The following is a 17481-nucleotide window of genomic DNA, read 5'->3' as shown; positions in this document are numbered from 1 at the left end:
AGGTCAAAGTTCAAATTTCCACTCTGGCATGGAAGCTTGCTGGATCACTTTGGGCCAGTCACACGCTCTTAGCCTAATCTCCCTCACAGAGTTGCGGTTGTAAGGATAAAATGGAGGGAGAATATCGTTGTAAGTGGCTTTGGGTGTAAATATTAATTTATGTAAATTAAAGTGAAGAGCAGAAGAACCATGTATGTTGTCCTGCATCTTGGATGAAGGGCAAGGACAATGTATAAATTATCTTTTGTTTATTAAGACAAGTTGTGACCATGAGAGGGATATGTAGTAGGAAAGCAAACAGCTCATGAAAACTGACAGAATTGAAGATCTTGAAATTACTTACAGATAGGGTTGCCAGGGGACCCAAGGGCCAAAGAGAGGGTCAGAGGGCAGGGCTGGAGGGCATGGGGTACTTACCTCCCATGGTCCCTTGTCCCACTGAACTGGCTTCAGTGTGCCTGGCATTTCCTACCTTGTGCTAGAAAATGATGCTGTTTTCCAGTGCAAAGGAAGAGCCATGGGTCATGCTGAAGCCAAATATCGTCCATTTGTAGGCCTCAGCAAGGCCAGCCTCCAACCGATTTTTTGCTTCAGCACGCCCCACAGCTCTTCCTTCATGCTGGAAAACAATGTCATTTTCTAACACAAGAGAGGAAATGCTAGGCACACTGGAGCCAGTTCAGCGGGACAAAAGAGCGTGCAAATGCATTTCCCTCCAGTGCCTCCCCCCGCCCCCATCGGCCTGGTGAGAGGGGCTGCAGCCGGGGAGGATAGCAAGCCTACTTATGGAAGAACAAGAGCGGAAAGAGCAGAAAAACAGCAAACAAGAGCGGAAAAACAGCTGAATGGTGCTCCCTTTTTCATGAGGTTAAAATAAGAGGGACTCACTCATACATCAATTAGTATAAGATTTGAAGCCCTTGACAGCCCTACTTTTAACTATGGGATGAGAAGGGTTTGTGAGTTCAGACTGGAAGAGGTATGACAACAGACACTTTTTGGACAACGGGGTGCAAATTGGAACTCATAATTGACAGCAGAAAGATAACGCTGTGGGGGAAGTTTGATGAATAGCAGGGGATCGCTAATGAGGTAGGGTTTTTTGCTTGAAGATTTCAGCATGGAAAATTAACAGTTGTAAAAATATTTATCAGCAGCAGCTCTGTGGGGCGTAAGCAACAAAACCGACATGTGACACCCTGTGTTTTGTGTTCCACAGATGCCAAGAAACTGAGCTGAAACAGACAATATCACAAATAGTCCAAAATAGCTGCTTTCTCTTCTATTGCTGAGGAAGCAGAAAGGGATAAAAATTTGCCTTCAAGGCAGAAGCGAGAGAAGGAAAGGTTTTGCCATGGGAAACAGTTTAAAAAATAAGTGTCCAGCAAGTTACAATAAATACATGTTCTAGTCTGTAAGCTCACAAAACTCTTGAGCTCAGCACCCCCGCTCACGTAGCAGCATAGCCTGGCTCCCAAAAGCCTCTTTGCCTCCCACTGACTTCTTTGGGGCTGCAATGGGGAAGGACGAGGACCCCATAGCACTTTTCCTCGTGCTGGACTTCCAGTGTGTACATCTGCTGAAAAGGAAGTGATGTGACCAAAAGTCACACAATAAACTGACACCCACATACATGATTATTCCCTTTGTTTCCTGCTTTTTCTCCAAGCAGCACAGGGTGGCATTATAGCCTAATAGTAACTTTGGGGCTGATGCTGGAGTGAATCATTCACCTATCCTATCACTCCACCAAGCCTTCCTCCAATGTCAGCAGCTCTTCCTCTAACAGAAGAGCCACTTAAGTCCAAGGAACGCTCCATAAGCTAGACGTTGTCAGGAGATGACGGGGTAGAACTACATCTCTGTGTGCTGCTTTTCCACATGCTGAACCCCGGGGGATACCGTGTGGAGTGTTTCCAGAACAGTGAGGTGTTGCTGGGCTCCTAAGTGGCATCACCTGACCAGGCAGACCATTCATAACCTTCATCTTGATTCAGGGCTATAAAGGCCTCCAGGAAAACCGGGAAGGAACTTCATAAGGGCAACTGTAGTGGCTTGGATCTGCTACAACCTCTCCTACCACAGCTCCCGTAATCCTTGGAAGGCTAACGCTGATTCTTATGGGGCCCTTTAGGTGTAAAATTCAACTGTCTGATCATCTCAGCTTTCATTTAAAAAATAATGTTTCATGTCCTGTGGATGCAAAGATATCCTTGAAAGTATAGCAACGACAACTTAGGGGTATGCAAAAAAAAAAAAATTATTCGGGTTTCCCACTTCGGAAACCCGAAGCAGAAAAAAAGTCAGTGATAAGGGAAAAAAGCATCAGTTTGACCCGCTTCGGTGTACGCTGTAAAGATTTGGAGCACACTAACAAACTACCCCCTGCTTATTCACCCGATGGGAAGGGAAGGAGGGAACCCCCTCCTTCCCCTCCCATCAGGTGAAATAAGGTTCGAGGGGGGAGTTCAAACCCCACAGAGCAGATCAGCTGCTTGGTGGGGTTTGGCTGGTTCTTTAAACTCCATCTGGGTTGCGAGGGAAACCTCCGTGACCCAGGTGAAGTGCGAAAGGCCCTTTCCAGCTGGCTGGAGGGATGGGGGGAGACTTTGAAGGGAAGGAGGTTCCCTGCGCCGCTTGCAAGCCACGTGGGGATCCTTCTTCCCTTCAAAGTCTCTCCCCGCGTCCTCCAGCCAGCTGAAAAGGAGAAGACTTTGAAGGGAAGGAGGTTCCCTGCGCTACTTGCAAGCCGTGCAGGGAACCTTCTTCCCTTCAAAGTCTTCCCCCCCTTTCCTCCAGCCTGCTGGAAAGGAGAAGACTTTGAAGGGAAGGTGGTTCCCTGTGCTGCTTGCAAGCAACGCGGGGAGCCTCCTTCCCTTCAAAATCTCCCTCACTCCCCGGCAGGCTGCACTCAGCAGCTTGTCAGGGAAACCCCTGACAAGTGGCGTTGTGGATTTAAATGTCCCTCTTTCTGCTGCTGTGCAGCAGCACAGAGAGGGAAATTTAAACCCCGGCAGGCTGTACTCAGTTGCTTGTCGGAAACCCCGACAAACAGCTGATCGGTAATTTAAATGTCCTTCTCCCTCCTGCTGCACAACGGCATGGAGAGGGACATAGCTCTTGCCCTGAAGCTTCCCGAAGTTACACAAATAGCTTCAGGAATCTTTGATTCGGGGTTTCCGAAATGGCCCAGGTATGTGGGGCCGTTTCGGAAATCCTGAAACTTTGTGAATCAGGTCAGATTCAGGTATTTTTCCCTGAATCGGAAACTTGAAGTGCACATCCCTAACAACAACTGCTCTTATATACTGCTCTTCTAGACAGATTAGTGTCCCACCCAGAGCGGTGAGCAAGTTAGTGTTATTATTATCCCCACAATACAGCTAGGAAGCTGGGGCTGAGAGGAGTGGCTTACACAAGGCCACCTAGTAATCTCATGGCAGTAGTGGGATTCAAACCTGTACAGTACTGATTCGCAGCCGAACCATTTAACCACTGTGCTACAGCAGCTCATGTATGAGTATGCCTGCTCAAATCTCAGACTCTACAAAGGTGGACAAATAAGATTTGCAGTGATTGGACGTGGGACTTTAGTTCCTCCGTATCAACTTGCTCGTCCCCGTGATCAGAGTAACTAGAATAAATATGATGAAATGGAGGCTGCAGAGTCAATCATGCATAACATGAAAAATTAAAATACAGATTAAGCACATAATGTATACAGGGTTGTAGAATTTGGATTGCCTCAAAACAGAATTTTTATTTTCTTAGCACGGAGCACCCAGACTTCTGAATAGAACATGGCACAGTTGTTCAGCTGAAAACTACTTTGGTGTTCTTACCTTATTGAATTCTAAACAGAGACTGAATGTAGGAAGTTTTTTCATGTTATGAGTCACTCCCCTGCTCAAATTGGCCTTCTGATATCATACATTAAAATAATAACAATCTCCACCTCCACCATCAGTATGGGACTTGGGGGAAATAAAAGTAGATTTGCAATTTTGTATTACTTGGGGGAGACATAAGTACTACTCCTCGAGGAAATAATTGCCACATTACACAGCCAATAAGTACAGACTAGAAAAAGGTTCTTAGGGGAGGAAAGGGAGGGGGTCAAAATACTCATTGCTAATGAGAGCTCTGGGCTAAAGGTATAAACATTTGTCTTTTATGTAGCAAATGTTACTGCAGATAATGCTGAACCGATACCTGAACATTAGATCTTGGTAGATTCACAGCCAGTAGACATGACCAGGTACCCAAAGTTGGAGAAACATTCTCATTTATGATTCTGGTATACATGTTACAGCCACAAATGAGGCGCGGGGGGGGGGGGGGAAGGGTTACCTTAAAAGATTCTCTGTGGTGGCTGAACAAAATTTGAGTCCATTCGGACCCTTAAGACCAACAGCATTTTCCAGGGTATTAGCTTTCATGAGTCAAAGCTCACTTTGTCAGATACGTATCTGACAACCTAAAGTTTGACTTATGAAAACAAGTACCTTGGAAAATTTTGTTGATCATCAAAACGGACTTGAATTTTATTCTAATACTACAGACCAGCATGGCTCCCCACATGAAGCTACTTGCGATGTCTGTAATGGAAGAGTGGGCTGTTGTGTTCAGCAGAGTAGACTGGACAGTATTTTTACCACACCACGTCAAACACACAACCTCACTGCTGACTACTTGTGATGGAGTGTTACAGGGTGCCTGATCTATGTGAAGAGCTAATCCAGGCTATGCCATGGGCTGGCCAGCTGCCACGGACAACAAATGAAATTAGCCTTTATCTTGTAGCTATTTGGGGTTGCCTGATATAGCAGGGACATGGAAGGGCACCATCAAGGTGACAGCATGACATCACTTCCAGGGAAAAACTGGAAAAGACATTCACATCTCTCTAGAAATCACTGAAAACTCTATAGTAAAACCATAGTGTTTGCAGCAATTCCTAGAGTGGACTGATGTCATCCTTGGTTTCCCCCAAAGTGAAGTCATATCAACACCAATGGCTTTTTAAAAACATTTTTTCTTCCGCCACCTGCAAGACCAGGGACAAGAAATAGGATCCAGAAGCGAGGGAACCTGGAAACCCTATAGCCAATAGATGGGACATTTTTTATTTATTTTATGCCATTTATGTCATTATAGTTCCTAACAAGCCTTTTCCTTGTGAACATTGTGAGTGTGTTATGTGCCGTCAAGTTGCCTCCGACCTATGGCATTATTGACTTTTCCAGAGAATCTTGTCTTCTCATAATGTGACCAAAGTAAGATAGCCTCAGTTTTGTCATTTTAGCTTTTAGGGAGAATTCAGGCTTGATTTGAACTAGTATCCACTTACTTGTTTTTTTGGCTGTCCATGGTATCTGCAAAACTCTCCTCCAGCACCACACGAATCAATTTTCTTCCTGTCCGCTTTCTTCACTGTCCAACTTTCACATCCATACATGGCAATGGGGAGAACCATAGTTTGGATTATCTTGATCTTGGTTCCCAGAGAGACATCTTTATCTTTAAGGATCTTATTTAGCTCCCTCACAGCTGCTCTTCTAAGTTTCAATCTCCATCTGATTTCCTCGTTGCAGTCTCCCTGTTGATGATTGAGCCAAGGAATAGAAAATCTTGGTCAATTTCAATTTCCTCACTGTCAGCTTTAAAATTGTGTGACTCCGCAGTAGTCATTACTTCTATCTTCTTGATGTTCAGTTGTAATCCTACTTTGGCGCTTTCTCCTTTAACCTTCATCAGTAGATGTTTCAAGTCTTCACTATTTTCTGCCAGTAATGTGGTGTCATCTGCATATCTCAAATTGTTAATTTTCCTTCCACTGATTTTTACTCCAGCTTCTTCTAGATCTAATCCAGCTTTCCTTATGATATGTTCTGCATAGGGGTTGAACAGGTAGGGAGATAATATGCATCCTTGTCTGACACCTTTGCCAATTGGAAACTATTCTGTTTCCCCATATTCTGTCTTTAACAACAACAACATTCGATTTATATACCGCCCTTCAGGACAACTTAATGCCCACTCAGAGTGGTTTACAAAGTATGCCATTATTATCTCCAAAACAAAACACCTGTGAGGTGGATGAGGCTGAGAAAGCTCCTAGAAGCTGTGACTGGCCCAAGGTCACCCAGCTGGCTTCAAGTGGAGGAGCTGGGAATCAAACCTGGCTCTCTCGATTAGAGTCCCACACTCTTAACCACTACACCAAACTGGCTCTCAATGACAGTCTGTGGGCCATTGTTTTGTTTTTCATATTTGTTGACAGATTCTTGTTAAAGATTTTGACTGACTCCATTTCTGTAGTTTGAAATAGCTCTATTGGTATTCCATCTACTCCAGGTGCTTTGTTTCTCCCGATTGCTTTGAGTGCAGCTTTTACTTCACTTTCCAAGATTTCTGGTTCTTCATCAAAGGACTTTTCTTGAAAAATATCCTTCTCTCTCTTCTGTATAGTTCTTCTGTGTATTGTCTCCATCTTTCCTTTATTTCCTTTATTTTATTTTATAATGTGAACATTATGGGAGGCGACGTATATAATTCTAGACTCATACGTTGCAGGGAGACCACATGTTGGAAAGCCCGACAAAGACATTAGTACATCGATGCTTCCTCACAGAGAGGTTGAGATTTTTGTTGGGCACACTTTAACGCTACTCCTGGCACCACAATTGCATTTTTGAGTGTTTCTATGAATACAAATGTCATTCAGAATGGTAACATGTCAGTGATCTCAGTAGCACAATATTGGTAGAGTTTTTGGAGATCCACAGAGAATGGCTGATGCCAGAGCGAGAATGCTCATAAACCCCATTCTTCTAATTCCAAGCTTCAGTCCTAGCACTAATCCACAGACCTGCCAAAATCACAGAGAAACCTCTCGCTAAGTAACTCGAAGCTTTGATGGAGGTCGTGTCATGATCCCAGTGACAAATTTCCTTCCATTTTCCCCTCTTGCTGCTCTGCAACTGAAATGAGTGCTCGATTCAGATCTGGGCTATTTTCTGGTTCAAAGGCATCCAATGAATTTAGAAGTGTTCTCTGACCTGGAAAATCCTCCGGGCATGCCAGATCTGAACAGAGGCTATAGACTGCTGATATCTTGACAGCTGATCCCAGGCGACCGTGGGAGCCAAGTCAGGCCCACGGAACCTGAATTGCCAATGTGCCCTTGCTTGAAAAGAAAACAAACTGACCCCTCTCCTTCAAGCTCAGCTCTCTAGCTGAATTTAGAAGCTTTGAATTTTTCTTTCTCCCCAACAGGGACCCATAGTGGCTTACAGGGCTTTTTTTTCCTGGGAAAAGAGGTGGTGGGACTCAGTGGGTTGCCCTCGGAGAAAATGGTCACATGGCTGGGGGCCCCGCCCCCTGATCTCCAGACAGAGGGGTTTAGATTGCCCTCCGTGGCGTGTGGCCACCAGCCATGTGACCATTTTCAAGAGGTTCCGGAACTCCGTTCCACCATGTCCCAGCTGAAAAAAAGCCCTGGTGGCTTACATTATTCTCCTCTCCATTTATCCTCTCAACAACCCTGTGAGGTAGGTTAGGCTGAGAGTGTGAGTGGCACATGGTCACCCAGTGAGTTTCCATGGCAGAGCAGGGATTCGAAGCTGGGTTTCCTAGATCCCAGGCCGACACTCTAACCACTACACCACACTAATCTCTAGTACCTTTGTAACATAAATAAAAAGTGTTACTATCTACCACAAACTGACTGAGGACTTATTCACAAGGCTATATGGACATATGACAACTGTGGGAAAAGCCTACACACAGAGGCTCCCAAACCATGGTAAGCAGGCTACCTGCACCCAATAACTGTCCCTTTTCTTTTATTATTCTGCAAAGCATGTACAACCAAATTGTTTGGGAGGTCATTTTTATAATAGGGAATAAGTTTGTAGTCAACATCTGAGAAATATTAAGCAGTTTTCATTCATTGCTCTGTTCCTTGTCTATAGCACAGGTGTTTTTTTTCGTGCATTGTTCCTCAGTTTTGAAATCCTGTTGCAGTGTTCTGTGCACATCCTGCTACAGTGCTTTCTTTGAATTATACTGTTATATAGTGATGCATTACACTGTTTTTCATGTAATCTCTAATTTTGTAATCCAGTTTCATTCAGTTTTTTATAATGCTCTTATTGCATTAACTGTGAGGTTGGCCTTGAGTCTCAGCGAGAAAGGAGGGCTATAATTGAAGTAAACAAAACAAACAGGCCCAGGGAGACGCCATGCAGACGGACAGGGCCAGCCTATCAAGCTCACTGTGTACAGGTTTTCAAGTACATTTCTGATGGTTCGCATGCCAAATACAACACTGCTTAAGAGTGCAATAGCTCTGCTCACCCTACATCCTAGGAAGCCACAACTATGCACCAGTCAGTCAGTTTCACTGAAGTTTGCTCATTGTTCATGTGACTTGGTTGTGTTTTTTTTTAATAATTTTTTTTATTTTCTAATTACTAACATCCAAACTACAAACAGAAAAAGGAAAAAGGAAACAAGGGGAGAGGGAAAAAACAACATAAGAACACAGACTACAAATACAAGTATTGAATTCCCTTCATAATACTATTATTTAAAGTTAAACTTTCTAAAATGCTATTAGATTGGTAGATCTTATAAGATACAAACTACAGTCAGGATCAGGTCTCCCCCCCCCGCCTGCATCTCGGTCTCAGTTCTCTTTGAACAGCTACAATAGCTGCGCTCACTCACTCCTCCCCTCTCCCCCCTTCAGATTCTGGATCTTCTTCTTGCTCAAACTCTTGATGATTAAGCAGAAAATCCTTCAGCTGTACTTCCGATATTATCTTGTAGGCTTGGTCTTTATATCTAAACCAGATGCCTTCCGGAAATAACCATTTGTATTTTATATCACGCTTTCTCAGAATAGCTGCAAAACTTTTGTATTTGAATCTTCTTTTCCGAGCTAAACATGGAACGTCCTTCAATATCTTAACCTTGTTGCCAAGAAAGTCCAAGTCCACATTGGTCGAATTGTATAAAATGGTGTCCCGAGTCTTCTTAGATGAAAAATCAATAATAATCTCACGAAGCAGCTGACGCTTCATTGCATATTTTGAAGATGTCCGACGGACTTCCAGAATATCGCTTTTTAACTCTTCTTTAGTTGCCTTTGCGAATGACGCCAAAAGTTCCGACATCAAATCCTTTAAATTTTCACTTTCCTTCTCCTTCACGTTTTGTAAACGCAATACCGTCTGAGCACGATCCACTTGTAGTCCTATCAATTGATTCTCCAAAAGCTTTACTTCTTTGTTTGTAGCTCTCATGAGTGTTGCATTTTCACGAGCAGATTCCTCTGCCTCGAGCGCTACATCTTGAATGGTTTTCACTTCATTTTCAACTGAGCCAACCCTTTGTCCGATTTAGCTTATCAACAAAGGGCTTCATAGCTTCAACAACCGACCGTTTAACCACCTCTTCAAGAGTCTCTCCCTTCCCCTGCAACACAGCTGAAACCGATTTGCCCACAGCAGGGCTCTGCTTTTTCGTTGCCATCTTGGGGGGGGGGGGGGAGTCCGCCAACTAAGTTCCAAAACTCAATGAAGGGGAAGATATCCGAGCCTTCTTAAGCTTCAGCTTCCACCAATCCTTCGCATACGCTTAGAGTAACGGAAGGGATCCGCTTACTTACAGGTTTCCACCTTAAATCTGCTTGTTGCCGTTCTCCATGGCCCGGCAGCACGCGATGTGCTGCGCAAGTCTGCCGGCCTCCATAGGAGCAGATGGGCTATTTACCCCCTGGATCGACTTCAGGGGGCTCTTCCCGCAGCGCTCCGGACCCTGACCCCCTACCTGGGAGTCCTGGGGGTTAACCCTCGCAGGTCAACCACCCGGTCAGGCTGCTCGGCCGCTTCCTCCCAGACCTGCGGAGAGGAGTGTCCAACATGGCTGGGAAAACAAAACCGAATCATATGACTTGGTTGTGTTGAATCCACTTTCAAGCCTCAGGATATAACAATACAGGCAGCTTTCGGCAACATATGCTGCCAAAGCAGTGGCATAACTGTTTTCTGACTTAAAGGTTCACTGAGTACGAACAGAATATTGTTCCCCCTGAAGCTATCATGAGAGTACTGAAAGAAAGGCCCCACTTCCTTCCTCTCTTCAACTGTGCTATTACTTTGGATGAACGAGACGCCTGAAAAATAAAAAGGATTTATGTTGTACCTTAAACACTAACAAGTTTTTTTTTTAGTGTTTTTGCAGTCTAGAATGCATAGGACTTATGGCACAATAAACACTTGTTCACCTTTAAGGTGCCAATAATCTTGTTTATTTTTGCTACAACTGATACACTGCTACTTCTCTGGAATTATTACTGTAGATACCAATTGTTACATCCAATATTTCATTAGTGCAGAAGTTGGCAGGATGCTGCACAGAACACAAAAGTGACATTTCCAGAGAAAGCTCACAATCTCATCAAAATAGACAGATCATCCATCTGTCTACATACATACATATGCATATGTATATGTGTGTATTTATGTATGTATATGTATATGTCTGTATAAATATACATATACATATACATATACATATACATATACATATACATGTGTGTGTTCCAGTCTGTACTTCATGGTCAAGCCCTCTCTGGATCTCTGCCTGAACAGTGGGATCTACGGAGAGTAAGGAAAGGGGGGAAGGAATCACATACAGTGTCACACATGGTATAATTCAAAAGGCTGAAATTTGCTGTAACTTGTTTGGCAAGGGGCTGTGGTTCAGTGGCAAAGCCTTTGCTTTGCATGCAGAAGGACTCAGGCTCTATCCCCAGCATCTCCAGCTGAAAGGACTGCAGAGTAGGTGATATGTAAGACTTCTGCCTGAGACCCTGGAGAGCTGCTGCCAGTCTGAGTAAACAATACTGATCTTGATAGCCAAATGGTCTGTTTCAGTATAAGGCAGCTTCATGTGTGCGGGATTTCTCCCAGAGTTGAACATAATAACCATCCACTGAGGTCAACACACCAGTATGAACCTATTTTCAGACTTATGTAAAGGGCTGAATGGCGTAAAGGGCTCAGTCCACATCACTGGGCCACCACTTTTGTTTGAGATTTCTGCAATCCGAGTGGAAACAAGCAGGGCATTTGCAGCCGTGGTTCATCATGAAAAGAACGGCCTTTTGAGCTAATTTGCACGATTTATTCTGGTGAGGAAAATTTTCATCAGTTTAGCATAGAATTTGGATCACCTTGGCTAAGAATTTGGATTGGGAACACAACCATGATCAGCAGGAGCCCTGCTCAAATTATGCCATATTGGGACTTGAATGTGATATACGGTTTGATTAACTAGAGCTAATTAGACTCCACCTGAGCCCTGCCTGTTTAAAACTCTCTGGGCTTAGTTGCACTGCTACTAGGCCAGAACCTAGCAGAAAGGAAAACACCCAACTCTGTTAGCTGGTCTGCTTTGAATGCTGACAAATATTCCCTGGGGCACTAACAAGACCACCAGCTGTACTGGAGTTCAATTTCCAATGTGTTTTTATCCTTCTTGCATGTTGACATTCAATGGTTTATGGAAAGCTGCTTGCTCGCTGGTAGGAAGTTGTGTCGACAAGACCCCGGAGTGCTGAAATCTGACGTCCTAAGTATCCAACAATGCCTGTGCCTTAAAGAGATTAGCAAATCACTAGTGATTATGGAAGTCTACCTGGCGTCTTTCCAAGAGCTAAGCATGGAGGCAAAAGACAGCTTCATAGACAGTAATTCGATCTTCTGGCTGCAAACCTCACTTGAAAACTTTGTTTTTAAAAAATGCTCCTCTTACAAAGAAGCCTGAAACATACGGATGCTTTGTGGGCGAGGTCTTCTTCCAGGAAACAAGTTATTTGACCTCTTCTGTGATGTGTCAAAGCTCCCTTTTGTGTCTCCATTCCCCTCCCCAAAATTAAGTTAGCTTAAGATTTTTAAATGCACCTCATCATTCCACACTCTCTGTAGTCTTTCAACACGGGGAGGCAGGTCTCATGGGAATAAAAGGATACATTCCAGGTCCTCCTTTGAACCTGCCGCTCATGTTATTAGAGATACCATTGATGTAGGTTTGTCAGGCTTTTCCTTTATGATCTGGATTTTTTTTCCTTGAAAAATCGTAATTATGTTAAACTGGAAAGCCTCTTCATTTGGAGAACGGCCCATTCAGACTTCTTGTTGTTGTTCGTTTCATCTACTTATATAAATAAAAGTAACTCCAGAGGATAAAATGGTACAGAATTAAAATTCGAGCGGCTTCTACATGGGGATTCTCCCCCATGTGGACAGTGGGATGCCCCCGCTATTGCAGAGAGCGCCCACATAATGTCACGCTCAATCCAGGCTCAATTTGCGGGCTTCCTGAACTGGACTGAAGGAAAACCTCCTTTGATTTGGGTTCAAAGGAGAAACAGTGGGGTGAGTGTGGGCAGCCAACTTCATGGTTCTGCAATGGTGGCCCACGGCTAAGGATTTGGGGCAGGCAAGGAAACCCCTTGCATTCATCCATTGTCTTTATCTTCTCAGCCACTGAGAATGAGACGCCCAACTCATTCACATGATGCTACTTTCAAGGTGTTGCAACATAAGGTGCCCTTGAGCCATTCCATTGCCTTTGGCAGTGAAGAATTATTGAGATATATAATATATAGATTTCATATAGCAAAGCTGCGGAGCATGGTTGCAACCGCTACATATATGCTGAGCTGAGAAGAGAAACTGAAATTCTCATCAGGGACTAATAAAAGCATAAGAAGAGCATGGCTGAAAAGGGACTAATAACATCATTGGAAGCAGAATTACGTCCTTCTAGGCTCATGGATTTAAGTGAATTGATAAGCATGTAACTGTAAATTGTCCATCTAGACCAGCGTTCTAGTTCCTGCAACAGCCACCTAGATGTCCAAAAAGATCCATACAAGGGGCACCAAGACAGCCTTACTCTATTATTTATCCCTATTGTCTGCCTTTGAACATGAAGGTTCTGTTTAGCTACGATGGCTGTTGATCTATTTTCCATGAACTAGTCCAAATCTTTCTTCCCCCCCCCCCAATGATTATATGCTAGAGGCAAATGCCACATCCTGAGCCAGTAAATTCCATAAATAAGTTATGCACTTCAATACATTTGGGGTATTTTTTCCTGGTCTTGATTCTGGGGTGGGTGAGGGCATCAAGTTGCAGCCAACTTACAGCGACTTCACAAGGTTTTTAAGGCACAAAAGGTTCAGAGAGAGTTTGCCGGTGCCTGCCTCTGTGTAGCAGCCCTGGACTTTCTTGGTGGTCTCCCATCCCAAAGCCCACTCCTGCTTAGCTTCCAAGATGAGATCAGGCCAGCCTAAGCCATGTAGGTCAGGGCTGAAATTTAGTCCTGAATTTACCACCAATTAATTTCACTGAGTAATCGCAGCAGGTCTCTAATATCCAGAGTGGATCAGTCAGACAACGACTTCATCATGTGGCCTGCAGTTCTAGTTTTGAATCTGTCATGACCACTGATGTGAATTGTTGATGTGAATCACTCCATAGCTTTCTCTCCAGTGGTAGATACAGCTGATCTTCATGGAATGTCTTTCTCCTGATCTGCCATAGTCATAATGGTTGTCTTAACTGGCTTTTTAAGCTCCATTAACAGACGGTTTTGCAAGAAAGAATTTACATGAAAGTCTAATTTCAGCTGTTGGCTACTATGAAGCCCAACTTCAATGCAATGAAGCTTTGGCAAGAACATGACATGCTATTAAGACAAAGATCCCTGGCTGTTTTAGCTGCTGATTGCCCCTGTACTTTTCTCCTATTAATTATCAATTCTGCTTTTGACCTCACATACAAAGGGGAAAACAGATAAAAGTATGCTTTGTGTGCTGGGGCACGTTAGGCCAAGGGCATACTGAACAGGCAGCCTGTTACCAAAATCCATGGCTTGTCTCCTAGCAACAGGTTGTGTTGTTCAACATTTTAAAAACCCCTCATACTTTGCCTTTCTTGGAAGAAAATCAAAGCAGTGCATATCAATTAAAACTACTATAAAACAAAACAGAAATTTAATATTACTATCTATTTACATTTTGGCATAAATTGCGTAAAGTTGGCTCATATGTTTTGCAGATTAAAAGGAGAGGTGCTTCAGTGCTTTTTGACACCCCTATTCTCAAAGTTTTTCATTGCTGCCTATGAATTTTCCCAATTACATGTTGCTAAAGGTCCTGTGCAGATAGGGCTGCCATTCCCCCGCCTGGGGCGGGGGATCCCCTGCTCTCACCCTCCCCTCCCCTGCGCCCACTTACTTGGCTGGTGGGGAGGCATGCTCCCCAGTGGCATGGCGTGCTCCCATAGCCACAGTGGCTGGAATTGCATCCACAGCGGCCATTTTTGGCCAAATTGTGCTGCTCGGGGAGTGCCTTTTGCCCTGCACGGCCACCTTTAACCTGTGTGATGACATCACTTTACGGAAGGGACATCATTGCTCAAGGCAGGAGCACGCACGTGCGCAAAGAAAAAGACCCAGGACAAGGCAGGGTAAGTGCCAGACTCCCAATCTCCTACCAGAGTAGTCAAGGGACCCGGCAACCTTAAGTGCAGAACACACATTTTGCATCCAGAAAATCCCCAAGTTTAACCCACGACATTTCCAGTGAAAGGCTTGGGAACGAGGCTTCTAGCTAAGATCTTGGACAGCCACTATCAGACAGACAGAGTCACCTTAAATACCAACACATTTATTATGGCAAAAGGTTTTTGTGACCCACAGTTCTCCATTAGATGCATAAAGAGTTCAGCTCAGTTGGCCCAGAGAACTTAGGGCTACCAACAGCAGAAAGTGTAGGTGGACTATTACAAAGACAGGCCAATTTCTTTGGACAAGGTGCATTACATTGCACAAGTGAAAAGAAGATCCAATCAAAAGAATAAAATGGTCCACTCATTTGTGTGGATGCCGAACAATGGCAACTGTTCATAAATGGACAAAAGAAGAAAAATCCAAACAATGAACATAAATCTGTACAGACGAACAATTAATTTTTGAAATGCACTAACCATCCAAAGTCCCTATTTAGTCCAATAGTATCAGATCTGCAGATGAATTCCAGCTCAGCAGTTTCAGTCAGAGTAAACTAGACTGGACTGGATGGGTCAATGTTCTTTAGGTTACAGATATACTAGGAAAACATAATTAAGTTTCATGTGTGTAGCTGTGTTAGTCCCTACTAGCAGAACAAAATTCGAATCCAGAAGCACCTTAAAAACCAACAAAATCTTCCAGGGCATAAGCTTCCATGAATCAAAACTCGGTTCATCAGATATCTGACAAAATGAGCTTTGTTTTAGGTAGGTTGTCATCTTGGTCTGCTGCAGAACAGCATGTGATTTTCAAGACGTAAACTTTCAAGCGTCAGAGCTCCCTTCTTCAGATACCCTGAAAATCTTGTTGGTCTTTAAGGTGCCATTGGACTCAGAAAGTGAGCTTTGATTCACGAAAGCTTATACTCTGGAGAATCAACAGATTGCACAATCTTTCAAGAGGCCTATTGACTCAGAAGGTGGTAGATTGCACTGTTATGTGTTTTATGCAATGCCACCAACTCAAAATTAACTTTCACTATCTGCAGTATTTGAAACGGCAGGCAGTGCGCAGCGTGGATGCGGCACGGCTCCTGCGAATGCATGCACATAAATGAGAGATAAGAGTAATCTCTTCCCTACCAGCAATTCCATTCTAAACAGAGTTATAGCTTTCTAAGCCCACTGATTTCTATGGAACAATGTAATTCTATTTGGATGGCAGCGCTGAGATTTAACACAGAAACTCAGGGAAGGGAGGGGAATGAAAGAGGAAGGATGGGAACTAATTCAGCCCAGGCTACAATATGCTGCATTGTGTACCCTGATTGCAGAGCACAAGACACAGCAGACTTTTTAAAGCTAAGCAAGGACCAGTCTGATCAATATTTAGTGGGAGATTTCCTCACTGTTGTGAGATCCATGATGGAAGAAACATGGGAAGTAAAGGAACAAACAGGTTTTTAAAAAGGCACTCCCAAGAGCAAAACAGGGGCCAGGATATACTAGAGACAGATTCCCAGTGTTATTCCTGGAAAACAAAAACGTGTGGCCTTTGTGATAAATGAACTTGGAAGACAAAGGTCTTAACTGGGCCACACCAGAGATGTGAGCACCTTTTTAAAAGTCTACGGGATCCTGTAAAGAAGATACACCTCCATACACTGAAGCTCAAGTGGCTGAATCTTTAAAGGGGCAGACCACTTCTGGGAGGGAGGTCATGGCACAGTGACTTGCTTGGCATACAGAGAGTAAATCCCTGGCATCTCCAGTTTAAAAAGGATCTGATAGTGGGTGATATAAAAGCCCTCTGCCTGAAACCCAGCAGAGCAGCTGCCAGTCAGAGTACACAATACCGATTGTGATAGACTAATAGCCTGACTCCATAAAGACCGCTTCATATCTGGGGAGAAGAGAAGGGGCATTGAACTCATTCTCCTCTTGTCTAAAGACCCCAAAACTGCTTTTTTTCTGAACTAGGAAAAACGTATAGCAGTGGAAAAGAGCAATAGTCCAGTAGCACCTATAAGACTAACAAAGTTAGTGGTAGGGTATGAGCTTTCATGAGCCACAGCTCACTTCTTCAGATAGGGAAAATTTATAGGCAGCAGTAAAAGCAGAACGGTGGCGATGATTCTTGGGAGGAAAATGGTGCATGAGGAAAGATCAGTCTTTCCTATTAAACTGCAGGCCTAACAGCTGCAGCCAGTAATTTTAAAAAAATCTGAGAAAATAATCATTCAACTACACATAATGTGCTGTTCCACCTCTTTGAAGATAGGTCCACCTAAGTCCTACTGAAATAGCCAGTCCTTAATGCATGGATCAGTAAGGTTAGGTCTGGATCTAATAAAAATGGTCACAATTGGGAGATCAGGGGTCACTGCTGGGTAGGGGTGGTCACTCAGTGGTAGAGTATCCACTTGGCATGCACAAGGTCCCAAGTTCAAGCCCTGGCATCTCTAGTTAAAAGGATCAGGTAACAGGTGATGTGAAAGACCTCCACCTGTGACCCTGGACAGCTGCCGCCAGTCAGAGTAGACAATACAGCCCTTGACAGCCCTATGCCCTGACCTTCGATAGTTCAACTGGGGAGATTTAGTACCAGTTCCAGCCTTTGTATATAATTTTGTACTGTCCATTTTCATACTCACCACTCCTTTACTCACTTGGCTACAACCTTTTCTGTAAATGGAGTCAAAGCATTTGCCTCATACTGAGGTATATCTTTACAATATGTGCTTTATATCAAGATTCTAACATAATTACAGGAAGCCCCTAACATTATGTCTAATCCTTATAGAAGTATGAAATCAGTGTTGGTCTATATCTGTATATAAATACATACATTTGCTTTGAAATACTATCATTTTCAGAACTTCAAATCTCA

General features: G+C 43.7%; 1 protein-coding gene across 2 annotated transcripts in view; it reads right to left on the bottom strand.

The window, feature by feature from the left end:
* The window catches only part of CCDC85C (coiled-coil domain containing 85C), a 219744-nt gene that overhangs the window by 59438 nt on the left and 142825 nt on the right, over positions 1-17481 (bottom strand). The window lies entirely within an intron of this gene.

The sequence above is a fragment of the Eublepharis macularius genome, chromosome 2 (assembly GCF_028583425.1).
Source record: "Eublepharis macularius isolate TG4126 chromosome 2, MPM_Emac_v1.0, whole genome shotgun sequence".
NCBI lineage: Eukaryota > Metazoa > Chordata > Lepidosauria > Squamata > Eublepharidae > Eublepharis > Eublepharis macularius.
This window is presented reverse-complemented; position numbering and strand designations above follow the sequence as displayed.